Raw genomic sequence first — 9,452 nt, forward strand, 5'->3', positions numbered from 1 at the left:
TTTAAAGGCATATGTTTAAATGGATTCCACAAGTTGACAAATCATGGAGAAGGCAAAGAATCTCTTATCAACATCTAAAGTGGCATAGAGTGGTTGAAGATGATGAAATTTTGACTCAAAGATCGTCCTTCCCCATCATGATGCACGATTTCTTGCCCGAAGACTTCTTCAACCAATCGATCAAGACTCATTGCTCTGAAGTTTGCAAGGAACGCCACTCCAAGATCGCTTGACAAATTCACATCAAATGCTCTTCCCCTACATGAGCTGAAAATGCAACACAACACCAAACACTCTTTGCCTGCATGAGTTGAAATTGTAAACGGCACCAAATCCACACCAAAATGTTCCTCATTCGCATGAACCTAAAAGGCGACATCAAAGCTCCTCGTCTGTAGAGGCGTAAAAGGTGACAACAAATGCTTTTGGCCTGCAAGAACCTAAACTGTGTCCAGCAAATAATAATAATAATAATAATAATAATAATAATAATAATAATAATAATAATAAAATTAAAAAAAGAACAAATAGACATATTTGAACTACGTTATGACTAGATCACTTTTTCGGAAAGGTAGATCGGGCAGCTCGAAAACGAAAGTCGAGTTCAGTCACATAAAAATGAAAAAATGAAAAAAAAAAAAAAGAAAAAAATGAAAAAACAAGTTCCCACATTTGAGGTGAAGATGCAAGATCAAGCCATCACTCTGAAGTTGTGCAACTGAATTATAAGCAAGTCTTCCAATGTCTTCAATGCATCGGTGTCTTCCACGAGCAAGCAAGCGGCAAGAGCAATGTGAAGCAGAGAATCTCGAAGATGGTGCAACCACAAGCGCAATGTGCATCAGAGATAGTGCTATCCCAGAGGCGATGCGGGCGAAAAATTGACACCTACAGCAGCGGTAGCCAACAGCAGCATCACAACTTATCGTCACAGTGGCATCAAAACTTGTTGTCACAGAGACATCACAGCTTGTCTTCACAATGACATCACAACTTGTCATCACAGCGGCTCATCCTCGTGGGCAACGGTGTATCCTCTCTTCGCAGGCAAAGACAGTACGTGCAGTTCGGCGATTCCCTTGCAACGAGCAATCTTATTACTGTGAGCAACACTCCCTTGTGGTGAGCACACTCCCTTGTGACAACAACAATGGGCGTTGAAGAACCAATGCCGAAGGCCACAACAAAAGCCTATAAAAAGCTGCCACTAACTGTAGAAATTTGCAGGAACCCGCCACTAACTGCATAAACTTGTAGGAAGCTGTGACTAACTGTAGAAACTTACAGGAAGCCGCCACTAATTGCAAAAACTTGCAGAAAACCACCACTAACAACAGAAATTGGCAGAAAGCTGCCACTAACTGCAGAAACTTGTAGAAAGCTGCCATTAATTGCAAATTTGCAAAAAGCCGCCACCTACAGTTGGAAATTGAGCTCAAAGACGACATGTGGACACAAGTAGCAAAACATAGGGGAACGACGCAAAATTCCACAAGCGTTGTCACTTGCATAAAAAAGTGTCAAAAAAATAGAAAATATATATACATATATTATTATTATAATGTATATTATATTAGATATATATATATATATATATATCTACTAATTAATAAGGGGTGTTTTGATATAGGCGTCTCATTTTTTTTATTTTTTAGACTAAACATACACTCCTTTTGAAAATTTGATCAAACATTTTCCTAAAATTTTGGTTATTAATTTCAGTTTTTCACATAAGTTCAATTTTGTTTAGAATTTTAGTTTTTCATGACTTTTCCTGGACATTTCGTTTATTTTTATTTTTTTTTATTTTTTCATTTCCTCTTGTCCCTATATTTATTATCCATCCCTATGCATTTTTCTTTATTGTTTGTCATAATTTTAGTTCTTCTTTCTGTTTTTTTTTTTTTTTTTTTTTTTTTTTTTTTTTTGTGTGTGTGAATATAGTAGAATATTTATAAAAAAAAAATTGTCAGATTTTATTATTTAGAAGACCCAACATATAATAAAGACTTGTTTGATTATATAGCTACGTCTAGTTACCTATAATATGGACACGTTTAGTTTCATAGTGGATTTGATTTTTTGTATTTGTCGGTACATTTGGAATGTAAATGTACCGAAAGGGTTATCTGATAGAGACATTTGGTTTTATGGTACATTTGAAATCTAAACGTATCAAAAGAATTACCTAACAATGGGCATATTTGGTTTTATGGTACATTTGAAATTTTGGTACGTTTGGTTTCTCAGTACATTTGAAATCCAAACGTACCAAAAGGATTACATAACAATGGGTACATTTGGTTTTATGGTACATTTGATTTTTTGATACATTTGATTTCTCAGTACATTTGAAATCTAAACATACCAAAGATCAATACTTTTGTTCTCAAATGTAATATAAGTTTTAAGTATATTTTTTATATATCTATACGTAAAAATATATGTATTGAAGACTTTTTATTGAGACATTTTTAATAAAAAGAGAATTTTTTTTTAAACATTGTTAATAAGCTAATGGTGAATTAGTTAATTAAATTTTTATTGTATTTTATTAAAAAAATGTCCTTTAATGCATTGAAAGGGATTGACGAAATTAAATTTCTATATTATTAGCAATTAGTTGCTAAGATACCTTATGCCTCTATATAAATACATTTAAATTAATGACATGAAAATTAAATAAATAAAAAATTATTGAGATGACAATTGATCAAAGCATCTTAATCAAATCTTTAAAAAGAATGAATGTTTAACCTAACAACTATAGAAAATATGCAGAGCATTCTAATTTTCTCAATTAATAAAACACTTATTGTCAATCAAAATTTTATGAAATTATCAATTTAAACTTTTAATTAAAATAGAGCATCAATAAGAAATATGAAGCAAAAATGTAATTTCACGTAACCAAATTTTACTTTTTTTTTTTTTCAAAACTTTACCTACATATAATCCTACCATATCTCGAATTAAAATAAAAAAAATAAAAAATAAAAAATTCTCACCGTATGTGTCTTTCCCTGCAAAAAGAAACAAATTAAAATAAAAGCCGCCCAAACCCAGGCATTGCCTCCCAAACACAGGTCGTCAATGGCTATGTCCTGATCACCAGAGGCAAGGTCAGCGCAACCAGGTTGCTTGCTCCCAAGATCGGCCCCTCGTCCTTGCAGAACCCGTCGGCTTTGGCTTCTCCTCCGCCTGCCGATTACCCGATCTGCAGTGTGATGGGGATCCATCCTTCTTCCCTGCCGTTCGTGGCTGTTCATCAAATCCTCGCTGACAAACACCCTGGGGAATAAGGGTCTGCCGTTCACACCAATCCAAGCAATCAATTTCTGACTGGCAGCCCCAAATTGGTCTGCAACATTCGCATAAAGAAGGGTCTGCCGTTCCAGGACTCATTCTGGAAGAACATGACTCGGCCCGGTGCTCCGCCTGAAATTGGAGGGGTCGCGCATCCGATTGGACGGCTGACTGCAGAGGCTGTAGAATTCACGGAGGAAGACGACGGCGTTTGAAGCCGTGGGTTATGTTGTGAAAAAAATGTTTAAGTTCATGCCCACTATATATTGAAGAAAGAAAATTCTCACAGAAATCAAATACTCCAAATTATGAAAAAAAAATATCCGATTTAGGAAAGCTTTTAAAGGGTGGCGTGTTTCCTCACACAAAATCAGGAAGGAAGAGCATAATTTCCGTCTGAAACTTGAATGGGGACAGAAGGGCCTTGCAGTGCAGAGGAAGCCAACAAAAAAACAATAAATAAATAAATAAAATGGAAAAAATGATGGTGCCGTGTGTGTATATATATGTACATATATGTATATGTCATATATATACACGTGGATGCCCCAAAGCAGCTGCTCAAGTCTTGCTTCAATTGGGTATTTCAAATCAAGCCAAATTTCCTGCTTATAAATATTAGGCACTCATTCAAAGAGGGGAGCAAAAGGAAGCAAGTTGAAATTTCGGACATCTAGAACTTTCTCAAACATCCAAACAATCGTGTTCTTCAAGCTTGTGGAGAATTAACAAGCACAAATAATCCCCAACAAAGCCGAAGACCACGCACCATGTGAAACTCCTTGTCGTCCCATTTCATTCAAGATAGCCTCAACAGCCCTTGAAGAAATGATAAGTCTAATTCAAGATCAAGTGTCAACCACCCTTGGATCAAATTCGACTCCAAAGAAATGTAGCAAAGCCAAATCTTTGGAGGAAACCAGAAAGCTCTCTGGCCAAAGAAAACGCTCATGTTCTTCACCAAGCTCACAGAGAATGAACAAGCACAACCACATGTGCCGATTCAACCCCAACAAAGCCGAAAATGTTGATTTTCTTTGTTGTGTTTTTGTATTTCATACTTCAAGTAATTACAATGTACAACACACATAAATAGAGAGAAGGCCGGCCTTCCTTAATTTACGGGAAACAACAATGCTGAAATTAGGGCATGATTAAGGGAAACAACAATGCTGAAATTAAGGCATGATTAAGGGGAGTTGACAACCTAGACTAGGAAACCCTAATAACCTACTGGTGAGTTGACAACCTAGACTAGGAAACCCTAATAACCTACTGGTACTTGCAATACTCCCCCTCAAGCTGGATCCAGGAGATTTATGGAGCCAAGCTTGGACAGAAGACGTTGAAACTGATGCGAGGCCAAAGGCTTGGTGAAGATGTCGGCCAGTTGGTCAATGCTGCGGGTGTAGTGTGTTTGAATCACCTGTGACTGAACTTGTTCCCGAATGTAGTGGCAATCAACTTCAATGTGTTTCGTCCTCTCGTGAAACACTGGGTTGGATGCAATATGCATAACAGCCTGGTTATCACAAAATAAGGACATAGGAAGTGTGGTTGGTTCACCCAAATCCCACAGAAGACCTTTCAGCCATATCAATTCACATGCAGTTGAAGCCATGGCACGATACTCGGCTTCTGCACTTGACCTGGCGATGACTGTTTGCTTTTTACTCTTCCAGGTGACCAAGTTTCCACCTACAAATATGCAATAACCAGTAGTGGACTTACGATCGATGGTGTTGCCTGCCCAATCAGCATCACAATATCCCATGATTTGGGTATTTTCATTCTTCTTTATGAAGATACCTCGTCCCACAGAACCTTTCAAGTAACGTAGAATCCTTTTAACAAGATTCAGATGTTCGAGTGTTGGGGATTGCATGAATTGGCTCACGACACTCACAGAATGGGTGATGTCGGGTCTGGTGATGGTTAGATAAATCAATTTACCCACCAACCTCTGATAATAGCTGATATCCGTGAGTGGCGTGCCATCCAAGGTAGGTTTCATTTTGCTGTCGAGGGGGGTGATGGCAGGTTTTGCATCGATCATGTTGGTTTCCTTGAGTAAGTCCAGGACATACTTCCGTTGGTTAAGGAATAGTCGTTTGTGAGAGGTTGCCATTTCTATACCAAGAAAGTACTTCAGGATTCCAAGGTCTTTGATTGCAAACCTTTGTCTGAGAGATTGTTTCAGGTTGCAGATCTCGTCAGGATTATCCCCCGTGATTATCAAGTCATCGACATAGATCAGTACAACCAGTTTGCCCACTGCTCCAGTTCGAACAAAGAGAGAGGAATCTGCATTGCTACTTTTGAAACCAACGCTGATGAGTACTGAGCTTAACTTGGCGTACCAAGCTCGGGGAGATTGCTTCAGCCCATAGATAGATTTGTGCAATTTGCACACTAAGTCAGGTTCATTGCTTTGGGGATGCCCTGGTGGCAACTTTATGTAGACTTCTTCTTGGAGATCACCATGCAAGAATGCACTTTTTACGTCCATTTGGTACATGGACCACCCCTTGTTTACAGCCACAGACAATAGAACCCTGACTGAGTTCATTTTTGCCACCGGTGCAAATGTTTCTTTGTAGTCCACATCGAACATTTGAGTGAATCCCCGAGCCACCAACCTTGCTTTTTGTCTCTCAATCGATCCATCTGAATTGAATTTGAACTTGTAGATCCATTTACAGCCCACGACTTTCTTGCATTTTGGAAGTTTGGTGATGGTCCAGGTTTTGTGTTGGTCTAGGGCTTGAAGTTCTTCATTCATTGCTTTCTTCCACACTCCTTGGCTGTTGGCATCATCAAAGCTCTGAGGTTCACTATATCGTGAAATGCTACTTAGGTAGGATGCATGTTTCTGTGTCACTCTTCTGTACGTCACATAGTTGGAGATGGGATGTGCGGGTTTGTAGGTGACAAAGTCTTGAAACCTTGTGGGAAGTTGTCTCACACGCATTGGATTTCGGCGTGGAGCAGGAGTAGGTGTCTCACATTCATTGACACCTTGAATTTCAGTGTGAGTATCATCTTGGTTGTCCCCACCTTCGTGCAGTGTATCTCCTGAGGTACAGCCGTCAATGTCACCATCTGTGACTTCATGATTGTGACCTTGTTCTGATGAGGCTTCAAGCTCGACGTTTGGCAGTGGGAACACATCTAAAATACTACTATCCCCTTGGCTTGTCATTTCACATTGTTTGCCAAAAAAAAAGTTAGTTTCATGGAATTGAACATCTTTGGACACAAGTAATCTCCTCAGTTGGGGATTATAACACTTGTACCCCTTTTGTGAAGAAGAGTAACCAAGAAATATACATTTAGCAGCTCTGGGATCTAGTTTGTCTAGGTGATGAGATTGAATGTGGACAAAACATACGCAGCCAAAAACCCTAAGATGTGAGAGGTCGATCTTGCTGCCTTTCATAACTTCAAGAGGGGATTTGAACTCCAAGACTCGGCTGGGGAGTCTATTGATGATGTAGGCAGCTGCCATAACCCCTTGAGACCAAAATCTCTTTGGTACATTCATTTGTAACATTAGAGCTCTAGTTTTTTCAAGCAAGTCACGGTTTTTTCGTTCAGCAACACTGTTTTGCTGAGGTGTACCAACGCAACTTGTTTGGTGCATGATACCATGAGTGCTTAAATAATGTTTCATGATATGAGATGTGTATTCGGTACCATTATCAGATCTGAGAGTTTGGATTTGAGAGGAGAAATGGTTTTTAACAAGGTTATGGAAGTCTTTGAACACTTCCATTACTTCATGCTTATACTTTAAAAGATATAACCATGTGACTCGAGAGAAGTCATCCACAAAGATCACAAAGTACTTATAACCATCAAAAGATTCATTAATAGGTCCCCATACATCAGAATGGACTAGTTCAAAACATCTACTAGTTCTGGACAATGAAGATTTGAAAGGTAACCGAGTGGCCTTAGACAAATGGCAGGTTTCACATGAGGTTACATCCTTTCCTAGATTTGGAAACAAGGTCGACAAAATGGTTGGAGCCGGGTGAGCTAAACGTTGATGCCACAATTGGTTCTCTTGAATGAGATTGAACTTGACTTGGAACCCCCTGGGATTGTTCTTTGACATGTAATAGAGACCATCTAGGAAAAACCCTTCACCAATTGTCTTCTTGGTGGCACAATCCTGAAAAATAACATTGTGAGGGGAGACTATGGCCAAACAGTTCAAGGTTTTTGTGATTTTACCCACAGAAAGGAGTTGAAATGGAAAGGAAGGAACATATAGGGCCACTGACTCAATAACATCAGACATTAGGTTTATTTTTTCCTTTCCTAAAACCCTCGCATTCTCCCCATTTGCAGTTGAAACTTGAGAGGAATTTGATAATTTTTCAAACTTATTAGGCTTAGATATATGGTTGGTCATATGATCTGTGGCACCCGAATCCACAACCCAAAAATCATGCAACATATTTATATTAAGAGCAGTTTTAAAAGCTTTCATGATACCTTGCATGTCTTCTTGGGGTATGGCTTTGGAGTCCTCCAGGAAACCAGCAAACTTGCCTAGTAAAGCCGTCGAGTTTTCTTCTTCCAAGTTGTCTCCTCGGTTGCTTCCAGCACTTCCTTTCTTGCCTTGAAGGTACAATGCAAACTCATTCATGAGTTCAGCAGGATTTGTTGTGAAGGTTTTTAATGTGTCAGACCCCTTAGAAGTAGAGGCAGAAGCATGATTGGCACGATGTACAGTACGGTTCATCCTTTGTGTACCCTTGTTGTCCTTCATGAAGTCCGGTTTTAATTCTGGATGTAAAATCCAGCACATTTCCTTGACATGACCGGTATAGTTACAGTGTTGACATTTCAAATATGGGTACTTTCCCTTGTACTTCCTCTCGTTGGTCAGGTACGCCCTGGCATCAGGTACACTAGCCTTTGTACTCATGTTCATGACCTTCCTCCTCACTTCTTCACGTTGGATTGTTGCACATACACTGGTGAATGAAGGGAGTTCAGAGTTCATGAGTATGTGACTTCGTAGATCTTCATATTCCGAATCGAGACTAGACAGAAGTTGAAATATCTTGTCTTCTTCTGCTCGTTTGCGAATCACAGCATCATCGATCGTATGAGGACGATATGTTTCTAATTCATTCCACATGCTTTTCATGCTCCCTAAGAGTTGCACAAATGGTTTACCTTCTTGTTGAAGATTGGATATGTCCCTTTTCAGTTGGAAGACTCGTGCAGCATTATTCTGACTGCCATACATTTCCTTGACAGTCTCCCATAGCTGAAATGAGGATTCCAAATAGCTGAATATTTCAGCTAGCTTGCGATCCATGGAATTGATGAGCCACGACATAACCAGTTGATCTTTGCTAAGCCAGGATTCATAGTTTGGTGAGGAAGCATCAGGTACTTCGATGCTCCCATTTATGAACCCTAACCTGGACCTTCCACCTAGAGCGAGGGATACAGCTCTCGACCAAGGCAAATAGTTAAACTCATTCAACAGAACTGAGCTTAACCTTTGATTTGGATTAACATCCATCTCAGGCATATTCCCGGATGAAATCACAGGTGAACTTTCAGCATCTGATCTTAATGGATTTTCTTCAGCCATGTTGGAGGATGAACACGCTCAACAAGTAGTAAAGCAGAAGCAGGTTATATTCCCTGCTCTGATACCATGTTGATTTTCTTTGTTGTGTTTTTGTATTTCATACTTCAAGTAATTACAATGTACAACACACATAAATAGAGAGAAGGCCGGCCTTCCTTAATTTACGGGAAACAACAATGCTGAAATTAGGGCATGATTAAGGGAAACAACAATGCTGAAATTAAGGCATGATTAAGGGGAGTTGACAACCTAGACTAGGAAACCCTAATAACCTACTGGTGAGTTGACAACCTAGACTAGGAAACCCTAATAACCTACTGGTACTTGCAATAGAAAACCACTCACCACATGAAACTCCTCGTGGTCCATTTCATTCAAGATCAAGCCTCGAGGTCTTTGAAGAATCATAAGTCCAATTCAAGGTCTAGTGTCCATCACCCTTGAATCAAAGACGACTTTAGAGAAATGAAGTGAATTTGAACCTTTGGAGGAAAACCAGAAAGCTCTCTGGCCAAAGAAAATA

The 9,452-nt window shown here is 39.2% G+C and overlaps 1 long non-coding RNA gene across 1 annotated transcript; it reads right to left on the reverse strand.

The window, feature by feature from the left end:
• Window positions 1-492: 492 nt before the first annotated feature.
• Window positions 493-3,665, reverse strand: LOC148690059 (uncharacterized). Its single transcript, XR_015957946.1, has 2 exons — window positions 3,012-3,665; window positions 493-1,419 (listed from the first exon to the last, which is right to left on the reverse strand). It is a non-coding gene; the product is annotated as an uncharacterized LOC148690059 (long non-coding RNA).
• Between the last annotated feature and the right edge of the window lie 5,787 nt (window positions 3,666-9,452).

The sequence above is a fragment of the Pyrus communis genome, chromosome 16, assembly GCF_041283825.1.
Source record: "Pyrus communis isolate YQ-2024b chromosome 16, ASM4128382v1, whole genome shotgun sequence".
Classification (NCBI taxonomy): Eukaryota; Viridiplantae; Streptophyta; class Magnoliopsida; order Rosales; family Rosaceae; genus Pyrus; species Pyrus communis.